Here is an 18862-nt window from a genome sequence, read left to right on the forward strand (position 1 = left end):
TTCATGAGCAGCACCAAATCCACAATAAACCAGTGTGGAAGCACCCTACATAAAATTTTACTGGACTTGCAGGTGCTATTTTTCAGTGTTTTATCATAATTTGCTAAGGGGATATATATGTCCTGGCAGACAGATTTGCTTCCCCTCCCCCAGCAGCACCCTGTGTATCTTGCTTATTTTCACTGTGTCTCTGTCTAGAAATTTGGCTGTGGAAATTGTTTGCCTTGTTTGCTTTGATTGCCATCATTATATGTTCAAACCGGCAACAAAATTCTTCTACATAGGGAAAAATTCAAGAGAAGGATGTGGAAACATGGAGCATCTCTTCAGAACTTAAGAACGTTTCGGCATTATAGCAGAAGAATATAGCCTTTACAGATACATTTTTTGCCCTGTCTAAAACCTTTGGTCTGAGGAAGGCAAGTGCTTTACAAAGCTTAGGAGTATTAGGCTAGGTAGATGAAAGTGCACTACTGTTTCTGCTTGGCATCATAGTACAATGACATCAAAGTACAAAACTGGTTAAAATACTTCTTCAAAATGAAATGCAGTCTTCAAGCCCATTCTACCCTTTGGTGCCATGTTTGAAGTATTCATGAGCTTGTCTTTCTCTTTCTTATTTATTTTCACTATCCAGATGTCATTCAAGGTGGATAATCGCATTATTTTCATCATCACTAACACATATTTTATATTTATACAGTGCTCCTTGCAACCTCCCTGTTGTTGTTGTTGTTGTTGTTGTTGTTGTTGTTGTTGTTGTTGTTAAGAAGCCAAGTTAGCCAGTATTATTCCCCCCCCCCAATTTTGCAGGTGGGGGGGGGGCTGAGGCTAAGAGAGCCGGGGTCACCTAAAGCTCTTCCAGACAACTTGTTTATGGAGCATTCATCCCGATTTGTTTTTACAAAGTTTGTCTGAAGTTTATACGTTTATCCATTCATTCTGCACTTTTGTTTTGCAGGGATTGTATGACATCATGTCAGGTGATTGTTATCCCACACTTTGCAGCACATTTGCTTACTGCAAAAAGGCCAGTTGGGAGGGGTGGGGGTGGGGGGGCTCCATTAACAGATAAAACACAATAAAGTGTCAATAGCATACAGAGAATGGCTGTAGTTCAGTGAAAGAGAATCTTGCATTGCCTGGAGAAGTTCCCAGGTTCAGTCCCTGCCATCTCCAGTTAGAGATGGGAATTTCTCCTACCTGAAATCCTAGAGAGTTTGCTGCTACTCAGTGTAGACAGTGTTGAGCTTAGATGGATGAATGGTCTGAGTCCTAGGCAATTTCCTATGTTCCTATGAGGGGAGCATAAAAATAAGTAGGAAAACAACCAATTCTATATCCAATGGGCCAACTAAGCTGCAGAAAAAGCAGGCCACTACAAACTGAAACAGCTCCAGCAGCCCATCTACCAAATCAAACTGGCTCCAGTTAAAAAAAATGGAACAAACTGAGCTTGAACAAAACTCCATATAGCCAAGGTAAATGGGACTGTCTGACACCTAAAACAAAATTGGGAAGGTACCAGCTGGACCTCTTTGCATGAAGAGTTCATCAGGCCATAGAAAGTATAATCGCACCTGAAGGAGGGCCACCAGGGATGCTAGTAAAAGAGCAGGCAATTCTGTTTCCCTGATGCTTCTAAAGTCAAAAAGAGCACTTTGATTTGTGCCCATTGCACACCTGTAAACTGCTTGCTGCAAGTGAGTCTTATTCTTTTTGTCATCTGGGTCTCTAATGACAGAGATATGTGCAAGCGGTAGGGCCAATAACATGCTTTTCTGGACAAGTGTGACTTCTCTGGACTTGTTTTCCAGTCTGAACTAAACCATACTCGGGCAACGGTACCAGGCCCCTTCTGCTTCCAGTCAACCGAGCCCTGTGGCAGAGACTTTCATCAGCTGTTGTGACTGTAGATGATGGATCTTTAGTGTGCTTTTGTGTGGTAGGAGAGCATTGCTGCCTCTGGTATATAACGGTATTTAGATGTCTGTTAGGGATGCAGGTGACGCTGTGGGTTAAACCACAGAGCCTAGGACTTGTCGATCAGAAGGTCGGTGGTTCAAATCCCTGCGACGGGGTGAGCTCCCGTTGATCTGTCCCTGCTCCTGCCAACCTAGCAGTTTGAAAGCACATCAAAGTGCAAGTAGATAAGTAGGTACCGCTCCGGCGGGAAGGTAAACGGCATTTCTGTGTGCTGCTCTGGTTCACCAGAAGCGGGTTAGTCATGCCGGCCACATGACCCAGAAGCTGTCTGCGGACAAACGCCGGCTCCCTCGGCCAATAAAGTGAGATGAGCGCCGCAACCCCAGAGTCGGTCATGACTGGACCTAATGGTCAGGGGTCCCTTTACCTTTACCTTTCAATGCCTGTTGCATAGTTTCATTCTGATGTCTAGATCAGGCAGGAGTAGTGTGGAAATCACTAAAATGCTGGGAAAGCCTATATTTCATAGCCTGCAAACAAACAAGGCCATTTTTGGGGTAGTTGCATGTTTTTGGTATCCAAACAACAATCCCTCTGTGTGCCATGCCTTTCCCCACCATTTCCCTTAAGTTTTTTCTTAGAGCATGCTGTTAGTATGCTTCATTTCAAACTGCCCTTTGCTGGAATACATTTCCTTCACTGTTCCAGAAAGGACAGCTGACTTCACTTTGCCTGCCTAGGTTTACAACCCAAAATGGAAGCGGCTCCCATGGTCTGCAGATACAGGCTGCTCCTAGCGCCTATAGGCCGGGCGAAAGAAAAGAGCAGCCCCACCATGGCTGAGGCGTCATGACGTGAGAGACCAGCTTTCTCCCTCATGAAGGAACGTCGAAGTCTATTAGGGGAGAATGGTTTTAATTACTGACATCATTTCTAAGCAATCTTGCTGAAAAGTGACCATTTGTGTCAAGGAGGGCACGTGCTGGAATGGGGGGGGGGGAGCATGTGTTTTGAGGCTGCAGAGGGGAAGGTTTCCATCCCACAGCAAAACTGGCTTAATAACCATTGCAAACCCAGCTCTATTGTTTGAAACTTAAATGCTCCACTCAGTTGCTAGACAATAAACCTGTTGCTCCGAAAAGAAAGCAGTTGTTCAAAAGAGATGTTGAGGCTTTGGCTCTGTCCTTCTTTGGTGCCCTGCAGATTGTTCACACACTCCGATTTTCAAGAAAATACACTGTCATTTTCACAGCGTACAGTACAGGCCAATCTCCCAGGCCTAGGGTTGTAACCAGTGTCTTTTTGCATAGTGTTCCGCTGGTGCACTGGGGCTTCTTCTGTTGCATGAACCCAAAATCTGCTCCAGATGGCCCACAAACCACTTAGTGCTGATTTTAAGTCTGCACAGGGGACAGGAAAGGAAGAGGGAGCTCTGTTGGGTGCACAGCAGTCTGTTGTGCCAGCTGAACTGCAACACTGGATGCAGCCTCTCATTTCTGGTAATTTTTCACTGCATAACACTTGCATCCAAAGTTGATCCTGGTGAAATGGCAGTGAGTGTGTCAAGAAAAGCATTGCACATCACACACTTCCTTGAAACAAACTGCTGTTGCTGCAGTTTTCGGTTTCGTGTTGGGAATCTCAACTTCCTTTCTTCATTAATTGCAACTTTATTTTATAAGCTTGCTTTATTTATGATGAATGACATTTCCAATCCACTCTTCATTGCCAGTGCAGTTCTAGAGTAGGTTACAGTTACAACAGATCCACATACCTAATAATAATAATCACCAGGGTGGGGGCAGATAAATTTCAACCAGCCAACATTAAAATAGACATAAGTTCTGGCACCCAGCAAAAGGCTGGCGTCAACAGCTTTAAAGAGTAAGTACCAGCCATTGCGTATCTCAGAGAAGACAAAATTCCAGAGCTGGAGCACCATCAACATGAGAGAAGGCATTCAGGGATCCGGGCCCAAAGCTGTATACAGCTTTGTAAGTCAATACAAGTACCTCGAAACCATGAATGTCATTTGCTTTAGAAGCTTAGTGGCTGGATGGCAGATAACAAGAGTCTTATATTTGTTGCTGGCTTGCAGGATCTGTAAATTCATCTCTGTGATGAAAGGAGCTGAATCACCATGCACAGATAACAAGCTTGGGCCCTTATTCATTGCAACATCTTCTGCTTACTATGTTCATCCAAGTTATGCTAATTCCTTGCAGAGATAATGCAAACGAGTCTCTGAAGTACATTTATACCGTGGTACCTAACTTTTGCCCATCTGACATTCTGGACTTTGGACCACACACCCTCAGATGGTGACACACATTCCTCGTTTTGGAACTTCACTTAGTACCGGGGACAAAAGTTTGTACACAAAGCAAGTTTTGAGAGAGGGAGCAAGGCTTGCCACTTCAGGTTTCTAATGCACTGTAATTTTGTAATGCCGAACCTGTGTTATCCCTGGTTATCTGAGACCCTACTTATCTGAAAGGACTAATGCATGCTGGTAACTTGCAAGGCTTACATGGTCTCAGGCAGCTGCCTCTTATTGTGCAGGCAGGTAACTGCAAATTAGACTTAATCATCTGGTTCACCTCATTGCTGCAATACGAACCATGTTTAAATGTTACCTCACAAATGAGAAATAAAGCGGTTCAAGTACGCCAAGCCTTCATCAGATTAAATCAGAAACAAAGATTTTATGTACAGATGAACCAAAGTGGTTGATTTCCAGCATGGGAATGGAGTCAAGCTGTATCATAACTGCTTATTAAGGTGCCTGGAGATCTGGAGAAAAGGAAGTGGTGCAGTATGGCAGGGCCTTGTGAAGATTTCTGTTTACAACTCTATTGTGCTGCATTAGCGTTGGCCAACAGAGAGATCATTTTGGCTGAATGAATTGACTGAAGCGATTTAGTCCTGATTCAGTGGAGTGATCAGGGAGGCAGTGGTGCTCACCTGCCTGGCAGGCAGAATCTGGGTACCACTTTGTACTCTCAGCCTACCCAAAGAAGGAGGAGGTATATGTAAGTTTGATCCCCACAACTGACTTACAGCGTTGTAACAGATCTGCATGTGTAACCCGCACGTGTCACGTGGATTGCTGTCGCTGGGATGGGGGCCACTGCCTCTCTTCGGTCTGACCTTGATCGCTGCTTCCTATCCCAGAAGGATTTTATATTTAATTTTGTTTTTTTAAAAAAGGAAATGAAAATTTAGGAGGTACAAATCATGAACATTTTCCTGCTCTGTCGAAATGGGTTCTGAATTTTTCTTTTTTCTTTTTCTCTCATATAATTGGAGCACTGGTCAGTTTCATAAGTACTGTATATCTCCCGACTCTGTGCACTAGAATCAGAGCCATGCAGATAAGGCTGTCATCAGAGATAACAGCAGTCAACAACCCACAGTGTCATTATCTCAGCAAAGGGAAAAAAGCAGGCAGCTCCCCTCAATATACAAACTGCAGCAGTTATATATGTCTCCTTTACAATGATAGATGGGATGGGATAAAGGGGGAATCTAACAGAAAACCTTCAAAGCCTGTCTGATTACATCCTCTCTGTTCCAAATGGTGAATATTCTTTTCCCCCCCACCCGCCCCCGCCGCCTTATGCAGAGCAAACAATGTGCTTCCCTGTGTGTGAGAGAGACGTGAGAGAGACCAAAGTGGCTGCAATAGAAAACTCTCACTCCCATGAACCTTTATTCAAATGGAATTTCTTAAGATGAAATAATGAAGCACTGATTGTCAAATATGCCCAAGTGGAAGGCAAACAAATCTGCCAGATCAGGGCTTTTTAATTTGAAAAAATAAATAGAATAAACGCGAATTTATTTGCAACCGCTTGATTCCTCTCAGGAAACATTAAGCCCTCCCTTTTACTTTGCATTCCAACTTCAACAGCATAATAATCTTCAGAGTATGCCTATGTTGTGCAAACTGCTGAGACTGAACAGTCTGCAGTTGTGTGTGTGTGCGTGCACCCGCGCACCAGAACCAACTTCACCGCCACAGACTGCTGCTCCCAAACACTGACTTTTGTCTCAGCACCAATATACCGAAACATCTTCACAAAGGTAACAACATGTTGTAATTGCCCTTTGAGTGTGCAGGCAAATTGCAAAGCACCAATCCAGTTGATTCCAATTAAACATCCTCATCAAAGAACACTGAATTCCAGAAGCAAAATGTATCATCATCATCACCATCATTATTATTAGCAACAACAACAACAACCATAATGAGACGTGTGCAAAAAGCAAAAAAAGCATTTAAAAATTGTTTCTGGCCCTGTTTTCTTCATGCTCATTTCTGAAGTGACAAGAAAGACACAAAGGGGCATTTAATTAAATCAAAGGGTAAGGGAGAGAGAAATGGCCATGGTGCCTGCTATTATGTTACAGTTCACTAAAATGAAAACTTATTTTTAAACCTCTGGTATTAATTTGAGATTATTCAGATACTTAATTAAAAGTGCAGCATGTGTTAAATATTATTTCAACAAAGATTATCATCAAAACCCTATGTAATAAGATCCTCCAGTGCTTAGAGCAATATTTTATGCAAATTTTCTGTGCCGCCAAATGAAGGTCCCTTTTTTTTTTTGGCTCTGCAATTTGCTGCAGCAAAATGCTCCAGCCAGGAGGAAAAGTTTCTATAATAGCAAAAATACTTATAGATAACGTAATGCAGGATATATCATCTTGGCGGTAAACATGCCTTCAAGATCAGCTCCTTTTGCTGATAACGCCTTCATCTAAATAAATAGAGAACAAATCCTGCAGACCCAGAGTCTACGATTCTGGCTGCAATTAATTGGGGTAACTTTGCACTCCACAAAGGCTGCAAAAATTTGGTTTTATGGGAATCTTGCTACAGACTGCAGGCTTTGGCTACACCACTGCCTGTTAGGAATTGGCCAAATAGTCTTATTAGAGAGAAATGAGATTGTAAACTCTGTAGGATGAATATTTCCTCTCAGAGCCTGCTCCTTTACTCATGTGAGCAATCCCAAGTCTGATAGGCCTTATCATATGCATAATGTGCCAGCATCTGGTGTTTGCCCCAAACTTTAAGATACCTGTTTTTAAATTTCAAAAATTAATGCGTTCTGAACAATTCATTCTGATTTAATGCAAACCACAGTGAAGTAAAAATGAGTACTGTTGAGACTCATCATACCTGTATCTGCTGAAAGTTAGCCACGTAAGTCAAAGCTAACAAACTTCACAAAGCAAAAGCTTGTGAAGGGCGATGCACAGGTAGTGAATTACAATTTTAGGTGCCTTAGGTTGGAAGATATTTAAGACTTTTAAAAAAGGATGGTCTGCAATCGCTGCATATTGAATTAGCACAAGTCATGTTTACTATTCAGTAAATAGTTGTTCTCCTGGATATGCATATTAAAAGATGTGAAGCCAGCTCAAGTGTAGGCAAAACAATTATCACCAGTTTGTTGATTGCTTCAGCTATGACCTGTGAGAAGATTAAAAACCTGCAAGACCTTTGAAGATCTGAAATTGTTGTTTCTGTTGCATGATAATAGTATGAACATGACAGCACTCAAACAAATAGTATAATTCCACTGCTTCAGTTTCTCTTTAGGATGCTGGTCTAACAAAACAGCCTAGGACATGAAACATTTTTCTTGAATCGCAAACCATGAAAATGCTATATGGCTCCTAGAATCCCGAGACTTTAAATGGCGACATGGTCTGAAAAAGTGGTAGCTGGTAAATTGCCCTGGCTATGGAAGGAATGGTTTAAAAGCATGAATAGTAACAATAATCAAACAATCCAAAGGAGTAAGATGCCAACCTTTGCTTTGGATTGTGACTCAAGAACAGGAAGAGGAAGGCTCCTGTGTATTTATACACTGAGCATTAAAAGTAATTCATTCTGACCACCCTTGATGTTTACTTAAAAAAAATAACAGGAAGTAAATTGGTGTGTGAGAGTGAATGAGTGAGAGGTGCGTGTGTGCGTGCGCAAAATGATGGAATCGGCCAAATAAATGCTCATTGGTATTGACAGTTTTTTACTCTTCTCATATCTGTTTATGGATTTTTTTAAAAAACAAAAAAAAACTTAGGAACAAGAACTCATCTACTAACTTGTTTGCTAAGTGTAAAAACATTTTAATCATAATTCTACAAGAGCTTTTATTTTTAAATGTGTTCATTTATATGAAATGAATCAGAACATCTTCAACAGATGGTATATCTTACCTTAACAATGGGGAACACCATAAATTACACACACACACACACACACACACACCCATACAGCCATTTCTATGACTTAAGTGAACACATCTATGTTTATGTGTTCTATTCATTAATCAACCCCTTTTGGGAAGAATCATTCTGTTACAACATCATACCCATTTGCTCTGTGATTTGGGTAGAAGTTGAGTAGCATGTTCCATTGGGGGGGGGATAAGTTGCCTTCATTTTTCTCAGTGACATAACAAATTGGAATTGTGGGAATTTCATCCTGAAAATTGGGTATGAATTGTAACTATAAATACATTGTAAATGCAAAGATATTACTTCTGTGCAAAAATATATTATTATTCCCTCATATGTCCAGCTTATAGGCCAGTGTAGCAAAAGTGGATTTTTATTTTTGGATTCTCTCTCTCTCTCTCTCTCTCTCTCTCTCTCTCTCTCTCTCTCTCACACACACACACACACACACACACACACACACAAATATCTAGCATCAAAAGAAACAGGATAGCACTGCCCTCTATTGGCCTGTGGGGAGAAAATCAGACTCCTGGAGAGAAGTTTACGGAGAATGAGGGGGTCTGACATCCTTAATCTCTTCTGCCTGCTAATTAAAGACTTCTTGGACCTATCAGTTGTCATGAAGGAATCAGTGATTCTTTTTATTGTGTCATTTTCATCCCCATGACAACTGAGTCCAAAGGACAATGAAAATATACAGCCTGATGAAGCTGTTAAACAAGTATGAAAATGCCTGTGTTTTTTGCCCAGCAGTCTAAACAATGTGATAATGGCAATAATAGCTCTATTCACAACACAGATCTCTCCCAGAGCAACTCTTGTAAACTTTCACTATCTTAACTGTTAAACAAAACTTGGACTTTATCAAGAACCCTTTGTGCTTTATCTCACCACTTTATTTATGTGCTATGAAATGATCCAGATAAGTGATAGAACCTATCCAGGAAACTGAGAAGCGGGGGGAAGGAAATTCATGCAAAAGAAGCTCAAAAGCCAGGCGAAAGATACAGGGCTCAATGAAACCGAAGGAGAGCAGCAGGGAGGAAAAGGAGAGATGGGAAGAGTTACAGCTCAGGAATACCAGTGCAGAATTGCTGCAGGCAGCTTGCTGGAAAGGCCTTGTTGCAAATAAAAAATTAAAAAGTTTTAAAAACCTGAACGCAGCATGGGTTCTCTGTGTTTCTTGTGCAAGGTAAACGCCCCCGTTTGTCTTCAGAGTCCATCCACATGACTGCAGAGCGTGTGGCTGGTAGCTTGTTTGAGCCGGACTTGCAATTTATTTATGGGGAGTAAGTTGCATGGTCCCCATCGCCCTAGTTTGAGGCACCATCACTCAATCCCTTCCTGGAAGGTTTGTGATATTACTCTGACTGTGACTGAGGCAGGTTGATGGTAGAAACCCTTAATCCACTGCTATTTTTCTAGAAAAAGAGGTGCCAGAACTCACCATGAACACCTCCCTTGTTCTCTTATAATGGCAACAGTGCCCACCTGAGACGTGTCGGAACTGAGTTCCGGCTGGGGAAAAAAGCCCTGCCTAAAACTGCTGTTTGGGCTGAGGGGAAACGCTAACAGAATTCAAAACATTTCCTGCTTCTGATGGATCCAGCATTTCTCTGCAGAACCAGAGGTGTGGCCAAACATGGAGGGAGGGGACTAGCAAAGTAGTCATAAGGGGACATCTTGCAGCCAAGCTCCATGCATACTTTATGGTATAGACAAGTCTGCTAGCAGGAAGAAGTTTATATATGGGCTCCAAAGGTTGGTGAGCAATTACTACATAGAGGCAAAAAGTTGGCGAAGCCCAACAGTTCTGTGATTTTTCAAGAGGAAGATGGTGGCTCGGGGAATATGGCTCCATCTTCCAGAACATCTTGCCTGTTCACAATTACTTTTAGCTATTGTTCCTATGAGTTGGAAGAACATTGAGGGGTGCTTGTTGATGTTGTTTTTGTCCCACAAAAACAAAAGTTTGCCACATTGGTGATGTAAAGAAAGTTCATGGAGGGAAAGGGGGGACACCCTGAATTAAAAACAAACCCCTTAACTGCATTTTAATCTCTCTGATCCTCATTACTTTCGGAAAGTAGATATAGTTAAGGAGACACAGTTCTCAACTCTTTTGCCTTTATGACCCTGTTATAAACCTTGATGGCTTGTCACAAGCACACGCCAGAATCACAGCCGTGGACATCTGCATCTCTTTCACACATTCTAGCAATTCTGCTCGGGGTTGTAATGTGCTGGCCGCGAGAGCCTGAGACATGGATGGGGATCCCGAGTGGCAACGTGAAATGTGTTTTCAGTTTGGTCATGCTATTTGAGATAGCTGCTTGAATTCACGACAAATAGAAAAAAGGTAGAATGTAATGGATCTGGCTTAATGAGATTTATCCCTGTAAATTAAAACTGTTTTGGCCAGCCACGAAGATCTTATGTTTGTTTGCTTGTATGGTTCAGGGCATGGTGCTCATTAACACCTAGAGACACTCAGATCACATGTTAAAGCCAAAAATCCTTCACACCCTATAAAGGAAAAGTCAGCTGTCTGTGACCAATGGCCTCCAAGTCACAGGCTGCTCAGCTACTCAGCCCACAACAAGAAAGCATCATTTGAAATTCCTAACGTCCTTTAATTTTTTTTTAAAGTTACTTATTCTCTCCCCTCCACTCTTACTTTCCCTTTCCTCATTGGTTTTTCTTTTTAAAAATTTGTAGTAAGTTGCTTTCAGCTGTGGCACAAACCTGCCAATCCCTTTTAGTCTCAGCTGTTTCTGCAAGAGAATCAAATGTGTGATTCATCCTTTTCCTCTGGAATCAATGGGACTTTAGCATGGTTAGCTTTGGTTGGACTTATGATGAGAAAATGTAAATTAAGTTACAGATTGGCTTTAGGAATGGCCTCCTAAGTCCCCCTTAAACCTCAGTTGCCTACGGCAAGGCTGCCATGCCTCTCTGTGACATCACTGCAGCTAAGCCAATGATAGGCAGCAGTCCTGATACTTCTGCCCACATAGACCCATTTAGAAGACAGTTGCTCAGCCACTCATTGGCAGATGATACAGCAAGTTAAAACCTGACAGGCTAGTCAGGTTGCATGTGTCAAGGAAGTTGCATGTGTCAAGCAAGAACTAGCAATTCAAACATTCCTGCTTTGACCTTTATTTCCCAAGAAGTTGGTGAAAAGCCATTCAGGACCACCACAAACAGACAATTCTGTGCAGTGTGCATGGAAATGCCAGTTTGTTAGTCCTGAGGCTTTTATTCAGCCAGAACTCACCAGAACTCAGTTCCGGCACCTCTCACGTGAGAACAAGGCAGGTGTTCATGGTGGGTTCTGACTGTTGGCTATTTGCAGTATGGTAGCGCTGCAGAGAGCTTGCTGGGGAGACCATGCATTAAAAAGAAAGGGACTCAAAAATAACTTAAACAAGGTTTTAATTACAAAAAACAAAAACTCCATTTACACTAAATACATCAACAAACCAGACCCAACCACCAACCCAACCCCCAAGGTAATGGGAGAGCTAGGTGCTGCTCCTTATATACTACATGCAAATGCTGACACACCTTAATCAACGCAACTCAGCAGCACCTGCTATGTTTCACAGCTGTAAAGCTGGGTCTCGTTATCTTGCTCTGGCCCTTGCTCTGGCCCCTTAAAGACATACACATTAGGTGGAACAATGATGAACCTTTACATTTAAAGTAACCATTCAACATTTCCCCTGCGGTTCATCATTGTGGAACAAAAACATAAAGCATACTTTGTACATGTTTTTCATGTGTAACCTTTGGAAGTGCTTTTGTAAAAATGTCCGCAATTTGATTATCACCTGGGACATATTCAAATACAATCATTTCGTCAGCAATTAGTTTCTTTACAAACTGCAAACGTAATCTTAAGACTCTGGTGCGCTGTGTATTGGTTTCTGAACATAGGATAGCAAGTCCACTCTGGGAATCAAGGTAAACTTTTACTGGTAGTGTTACTTGCATTTGTAGGTCTGCAAATACTTGCAGATACCATTCTACATCACGAGTGGCCTGAACGCATGCACATAATTCACTCTCGGTTGTGGAGAGACAAACAATGGTTTGTGTCTGGGACTTCCATTCAAATGGACAACCGTTATAACAAAACACCATACCAGACACACCCCTGCAATTATTTTGTTCCACTGCATGAGATGCATCGCAGAAAATTTCAAAACCTTTGTCAATACATGTTGTAAACTGCAACCTATAATGTTTGGTATGTTTAAGGTACATTACCACTCTCTTAAGAGCAGAGAAACATTGTGTAGTAGGCTTTTCCACAAATTTTGCCAGAAAGTGAAAAGCATAAGTTATATCTGGTCTTGAGATTCTTTGAATGAAATTTAGCTTGCCTATAGCAGAACGATACAAAGTTTTGTTAGGGAATGGCTTATCTTCACCTGTAAAGGTGAAACCACACACCATAGGCGTTTCCTTCCCATTTGCATTTTCTAAACGTAGCATTTCAACAAGATCATCAATTTTTGCAGTTTGATGAACCAGAAAAGATCCATTTTTGCCTTTCTCAATTTGCATGGATAAGCCGATCGAAAGGTTGGCGGTTCGAATCCCTGCGGCGGGGTGCGCTCCCGCTGCTCGGTCCCAGCGCCTGCCAACCTAGCAGTTCGAAAGCACCTCCGGGTGCAAGTAGATAAATAGGGACCGCTTACCAGCGGGAAGGTAAACGGCGTTTCCGTGTGCGACTCTGGCTCTGGCTCTGGCTCTGGCTCTGGCCAGAGCAGCGATGTCACGCTGGCCACGTGACCCGGAAGTGTCTCCGGACAGCGCTGGCCTCTGGCCTCTTGAGTGAGATGGGCGCACAACCCCAGAGTCTGTCAAGACTGGCCCGTACGGGCAGGGGTACCTTTACCTTTACCTAATTCCACCACATCAAATTTCTTCTGTAACTGTGAAACTACCTCTTCATATTCCTGTTTAGTTTTTGTAGAAATTAACACGTCATCTACATACACACATATTTTTGTTACAGAGTTTGCCCTTTCCTTTATAAACACACAATTGTCTGCCTTTCCTTGTGAAAAACCAATATCCAGCAATTCTTTTGCTAAAGTTTGGTGCCAATTCCTTCCACTTTGGTGCAGACCATAAAGGGATTTATTTAATTTGCATACCAAACCTTCAACAGCGTCAGGAACACGCATAAAAATTTGTTCTTTTAAATCTGCAAACAAATATGCAGTTTTTATATCTAGGTGATAAACAGAATGTCCACGTTGTGATGCATCTTTTAACAAAAGCTTAACTGTTTCATATTTTACACTTGGTGAATAACACAAATCATAATCTTCGCCTGGAATTTGTTGAAAACCCCTAGCAACTAATCTTGCTTTGTACCTTACAACTTCATTTTTGTCATTCATTTTAATTCTATAAACCCATTTTGAATCAATAAGTCTCATATCTGGGGTTTGTGGTACAAGAGACCAAGTGTTATGCTCTTTTAAAGAAGCTATCTCGGAGTTCATAGCTTTATACCAATTTACAGCTTGGTGCTTAGGTAAATTCTGAACATCATTGTAGCTTTTTGGCTCAAAAACCGCCTTATTGGCATACACAGTATTAAAATGTTCATTTGCAAAACGTTGTGGCTTCTGCCTCTTTCTATCTGAACGTCTCAGTCCAGAAGGAGAGTCAGACTCCTCAGACTTAATGGGACTAAGTGAACTACTAGTTTCAGGTTGTAAATCATCATTGTCAGACTGAAGAGGTGCCTGTAGGCTAAGCTCACGGTCAGAAAAATCAAGAGAATCTAACCTCCCCTCGGGTTCCTATGACTTTAAATCATCAAACAAATTATCAGATTCAACAGGCTTTTTGTCTTTTTCCATTAATTCAGAAGCACCATTTCCTGCTGCTGCTGCTTCTTCCTCTTCTTCCTCAGTACTATCTATACCATCAGTATCTTGGAAAACAGCAACTCCATTCCAATTTACAGTTTGTATCATGCTTCTGGTAATATGAAATTTGCCAGTTGCTGGTATGTAAATTCTGTACGCCCCCTGCTGGTAGCCCATTAATTTTCCCTGAACACTACGCTCACCCAGTTTCTGCTTAGCGGGGTAATGCATAATTACATCTGAACCCCAAATGCGTAGGTATTTCAGATTAGGGCGTTTTTTAAACAGCTTCTCATAGGGGGTGACATCTAAACCAGAATGATAACTGCGATTTCTAACATAACAAAATGCATTAAGCGCTTCAGCCCAAAAGTCTTTGGGCAGATTAGCATCGTGCAGATACGTTTTAACCCCTGCCTGCAAGTCACGCTGCACAACTTCAACAAGCCCATTTTGCCAGGGACTTCGGGGGCAAGATAACTCATGAGTAGTCCCCTGCGCTTCCAGGAATTTCTCAAAATCCTCAGAAACAAATTCTCCGCCCCGGTCAGAAAACAGGTTCTTAATAGGTTTGTTAAAGTGTGTTTTTACCCAGTTGCAAAAAAACTTTATACTTCTCAAATGCTTGGGACTTCTCAGCTATTGCATAAGTCCAACAATATCTACTATACTGGTCTATGAGGGTGAGCCAGTACTTTGAACCTCCTAATGATGGTGGGAGTGGCCCAACTAAGTCACAATGTACACGCTCAAATGGCTCAGTTACTTTCCTATCTGAGCACCTACCCTTGCGTGCAACCTTAATCTTATTCTTGCAACAAGATAGACATTGCATAAAGAATTTACATGGTTTTAAGTTGAGGCCATTAACAATATTCTTTACATTCCTCAACCCCTGGCTTGACTGTGCTGCTCTGCAGTTTATAGGCGATTGGGAGTAGGTGCGAAAATGCAGTCTATATAAACCATCAGAGTCCCGGGCATACAATAGACGTTTGTTCCCCTCAAAAAACTCACACATTGAATTTAAGAAACGCACACTTATGCCTTGACGAGCAAAACACCTTACTGATAATAAATTGTCCACTGATGGGCAGTAAATGCAGTTCGCTATTGTAATATTTAAAGAGTCAAGTTTAACAGTACCTCTGCCAAGTGACTGCAAGACTTGTGAATTGGCTAAATGTACATTACCAATTTCCTCTTCGAAAGAAATAAACAAGCTTCGATTGTTGCAAACGTGGTGAGAAGCTCCTGAGTCCACAATAAAAGAATTCCACTTGGCACCTTTAATTCTTTTATGATCTGCAGTCCGAGCATGAAAAGCTCGCGGCTCATTTCTGTCTTTACGGTGCGATGTTGGCTGCTGAGATGACAACCGTGACTGATGAGCAGAAACAGGCTTAGGAGTACTTTGCTTTCTTTTGGATCTGCAGTCCTTTGCAAAATGTCCTTGCTTATTGCAGAACCAACAACGCTTTGCAGCTTTAAATGCAGTCGCATCACCAAAAGGTTGCATATGGCGTTCCTCATTACTTCTGGAAATAGGAGTGCTTATGGCACAAGCAACTCAGCAGCACCTGCTATGTTTCACAGCTGTAAAGCTGGGTCTCGTTATCTTGCTCTGGCCCTTGCTCTGGCCCCTTAAAGACATACGCATTAGGTGGAACAATTATGAACCTTTACATTTAAAGTAACCAACACTGACACCTCTTTTTCTAGCAAAATAGAAAAATGGAAGCAGAAATAAAGTTTCTGATATCAGTGTCGTCTAGCTTTGAATGGATGTTTGTTGATTTATTCTCGTTAAAAGCTAAATGGCTGAGGGCAGGAGAAAAAAGCAGATTGGACACATTCATGGAGGAAATGGCTATTGGCAGCTTCTTGTCATGATAAGAGGAGGAAGTATGCCTCTGAATGTAGGGGGACAAGGCGGAGAGGCCCAATATGATGTTATTGCTTCTATAATGCAATAATGCAGAACAACCTCTCTCTCTCTCTGTCTCTCTCTGTCTCTCTCTGTCTGTCTCTCTCTCTCTGTGTGTGTGTGTGTGTGTGTTTATTTAGAGATTATTTATCTGTATTTAATTTACAAACATTAAGAAGCCAAATCAAGTACTGAACATTTTGATAGGAAGCTCAGTTGACCAGTTAGCGAAAACTCTCTGCCTTTCAAAAACTGGGCCACCTCCCGCAATGCCTCGTAATTGCCTTGAAAACTCCCCTCCGTTTTCGGAGAGGTTGATTACCTAAAATTCTCCAGTGCTGCCCTCTCTCCCTATTATGGATAGATAATTGAAGCTGTACAGTACACACAGACAGACAGAACAGCAACAATTATCTTTCCACTGATATGATATAACCATCAATAATGTGTGCACAGCATACCCTACAAAGGCTCTTTTGTGTATATGGAGGGAGATACAGAGATACAGTTGCAGCAGCCCCTGTATCTAGTTAAGAGTTGAGCGTCAGGAGACCAAAAATCTACTTGTCACCCTTATTACTACTGCCTTTGTGCATGACCTTGGGCCAGGTATTTACATTTTATACATATCTCTCTTCGTTGGTAAGCCCACTGGGCACTAACTCTGTTGTATTCGCGTTCTGCAGCACTCCTAGTTCACATTCAGTTGTTAAACACCTTTTAAATAAAACAGTGATTGATTGTACCTGATAGAAGCACTGCATAATTACTCCCCCCACATAAAAAATAAAACCTTAAGGTATTTCAGGGATGGATTGAGCCTCCAGTCTCTTAACCCAGGAACAAGCCTCCCTGAATACAGTGGGAGTGACTTACAAAATAAACAGGATTGTTCTGTGTATATGAGTCATGGTAGCAATGTTTAGCATTTACAGTGCATGCATAGGAGCTGAGCTCACTCTGGACACCCCCCCCCCAATATTTGAGGTGGCCAGGGGCCCCCAAAGTTGATGGGCATTGCCATTCAAATCATGAGCAATTGAAATGGTGCAATTGATAGAGCGGGGCTTACCTGGCCCTCCCAATATTTTATTCAAGTTGGCATCCTGATAGTCATGTGTTAATGCTGCTCACTTCTAGCTATAGTATTGCAGCCTTGCAGTACAAAAGCACCTGACATACAATATCTAAGGAATCCTTACAACACTCCTGCAAGGAAGTCAGCATTGTGGCCATACTACAGAGAGGAACTGAAGCCAAGGCTGCCGACTGAGTTCATGGTAAAAGCAAATGCAAATGCCACTTCCTGGTTCACAGATTTCCTGGTTCCTGTTTTTGTGGGGAAAAGATGCTCACCATGAACACCTCCCTAGTTCTCTTATAATGGCAATGGCGCTCACCTGAGAGGTGCCGGAACCAAGTTATGGCTGAGAAAACTAAAACCCTGACTGCAACAGTGGTGCCTCCCCTCTCTGAGAACCCGCAGCTTGAAAGCCTTGGGATGTAGGAGTCTCCTTGCAACCCTAGCCAAGTGAGTCCTGTTGCAGATAAATGCGGTAGGAGCTGCAGCCTCAGTTCTCATGCCTTTGTCCCAATCTTCCAACAGTATAACTGCATCATAACTTTTGCAATGACAACACCATATGTAGTCAAGCAACTTAAAGGTGAAAATGGACAGCAGCTCTTGCCACTCACAACTTTACAGAAAAATCCAAGATTCCTACGTATAATCGCATCCAGATTGCCTTTGCAGTTGTTTATTATTTATTCAAACCCGCTTCTTTATTTGCCCAGCTATTTTTGCTGCGTTTTATCAATGCACATGTGTTGCAATGGCAATGTAGTGAAGCATGTGGCTGTGTGCCAGTGAACTGATGGACTTGAACACAGTGTCAAATGGCACATGTTGCAGCTCTAGAATTAATGTGAGAAATTCTTCGCATCAAACCAAGATTCAGAAGAAAGAAGAGTGCAGGGCAAAGAGAAATGAGAAAGGGAAGGGAACGGGGAAACCCTTCTCACCCCCTTTATGTGGGGCGCAGCCCAAAGACATAGGCTCAAGAGCAGTGACCTACCGCCACTCAAAAGGGGTGTGGGGTCGTATGATGGGGGCCTATGCCTATCCATGCATCACACATTATCCTTCATTAATGGTGGGTGGCAGGCAGGAGCCAATCCCTCCTGCACCTTGCCCCACACCTAGGCTATGAGCAGGGGTTGTGGTAGTGGTAGTGGATCTGCTTTTCATTTATGAGGCCACAAGTTCAATGCTGTGTCCTGTCTGAAACCCTGGAGAGCAGCTGCCACTCACTACCTAGGAGGCTGCCCTGGTCTAGATGGCCCAATGGTCTGACAATGGCAGTGTTCTCCAAAGCCACTGTGGCTGCCTCCCCCACCTTTTGCCTCGCAAGTGCCTGAAATCCTGTTTTTAAAGCATTGCCATGTGGCCATTTCTTTCTAAAACCACCCTCTCTGCTGGAGTGCTGAGGGGAGGGAGGGAGGGAGGGAGATCATGTGCTCACTTAAAACCTTTTATTTCTCTTGTAACACGGACATCTTGGAGAGGAGATTAACCAAAAGAGAGCAAGTGAGAGAGAGAAGCAAATGGTATTACTGATGACCTAATCCTCTGTCTCGCAGAGAGAGAAAGAGGGAAGAAAGCCTCTTGCGATCGCGGAGGAGAAACTTGCCTTGTAAACTTGTCTCTGGTTTGAAACAGAAACAAGAATGTGTGCGGCTGATACAGAGACACCACTGGAAGCGGGGAAGAGCTTAGCAAACCTGAGATTTTCCTTTTTTAGAGCAGCAGAGGGTATTACAGCTGTGTCCTGTCTGCAAAAAAATAAATAAA

At 42.4% G+C, this 18862-nt stretch overlaps 1 long non-coding RNA gene across 1 annotated transcript in view; it reads right to left on the bottom strand.

Annotated features, from left to right (window-relative positions):
* The window catches only part of LOC307210600, a 54595-nt gene extending 35791 nt beyond the window's left edge, over nucleotides 1–18804 (bottom strand). Inside the window, exons 1-3 of the long non-coding RNA XR_013836075.1 lie at nucleotides 18698–18804; nucleotides 11468–11535; nucleotides 10865–10961 (exon numbers count right to left, since the gene is read on the bottom strand). This is a non-coding gene — a long non-coding RNA (uncharacterized lncRNA). The remainder of the gene's footprint in view (nucleotides 1–10864; nucleotides 10962–11467; nucleotides 11536–18697) is intronic.
* Between the last annotated feature and the right edge of the window lie 58 nt (nucleotides 18805–18862).

Source organism: Podarcis cretensis (assembly GCF_951804945.1).
Source record: "Podarcis cretensis genome assembly, chromosome: 2".
NCBI lineage: Eukaryota > Metazoa > Chordata > Lepidosauria > Squamata > Lacertidae > Podarcis > Podarcis cretensis.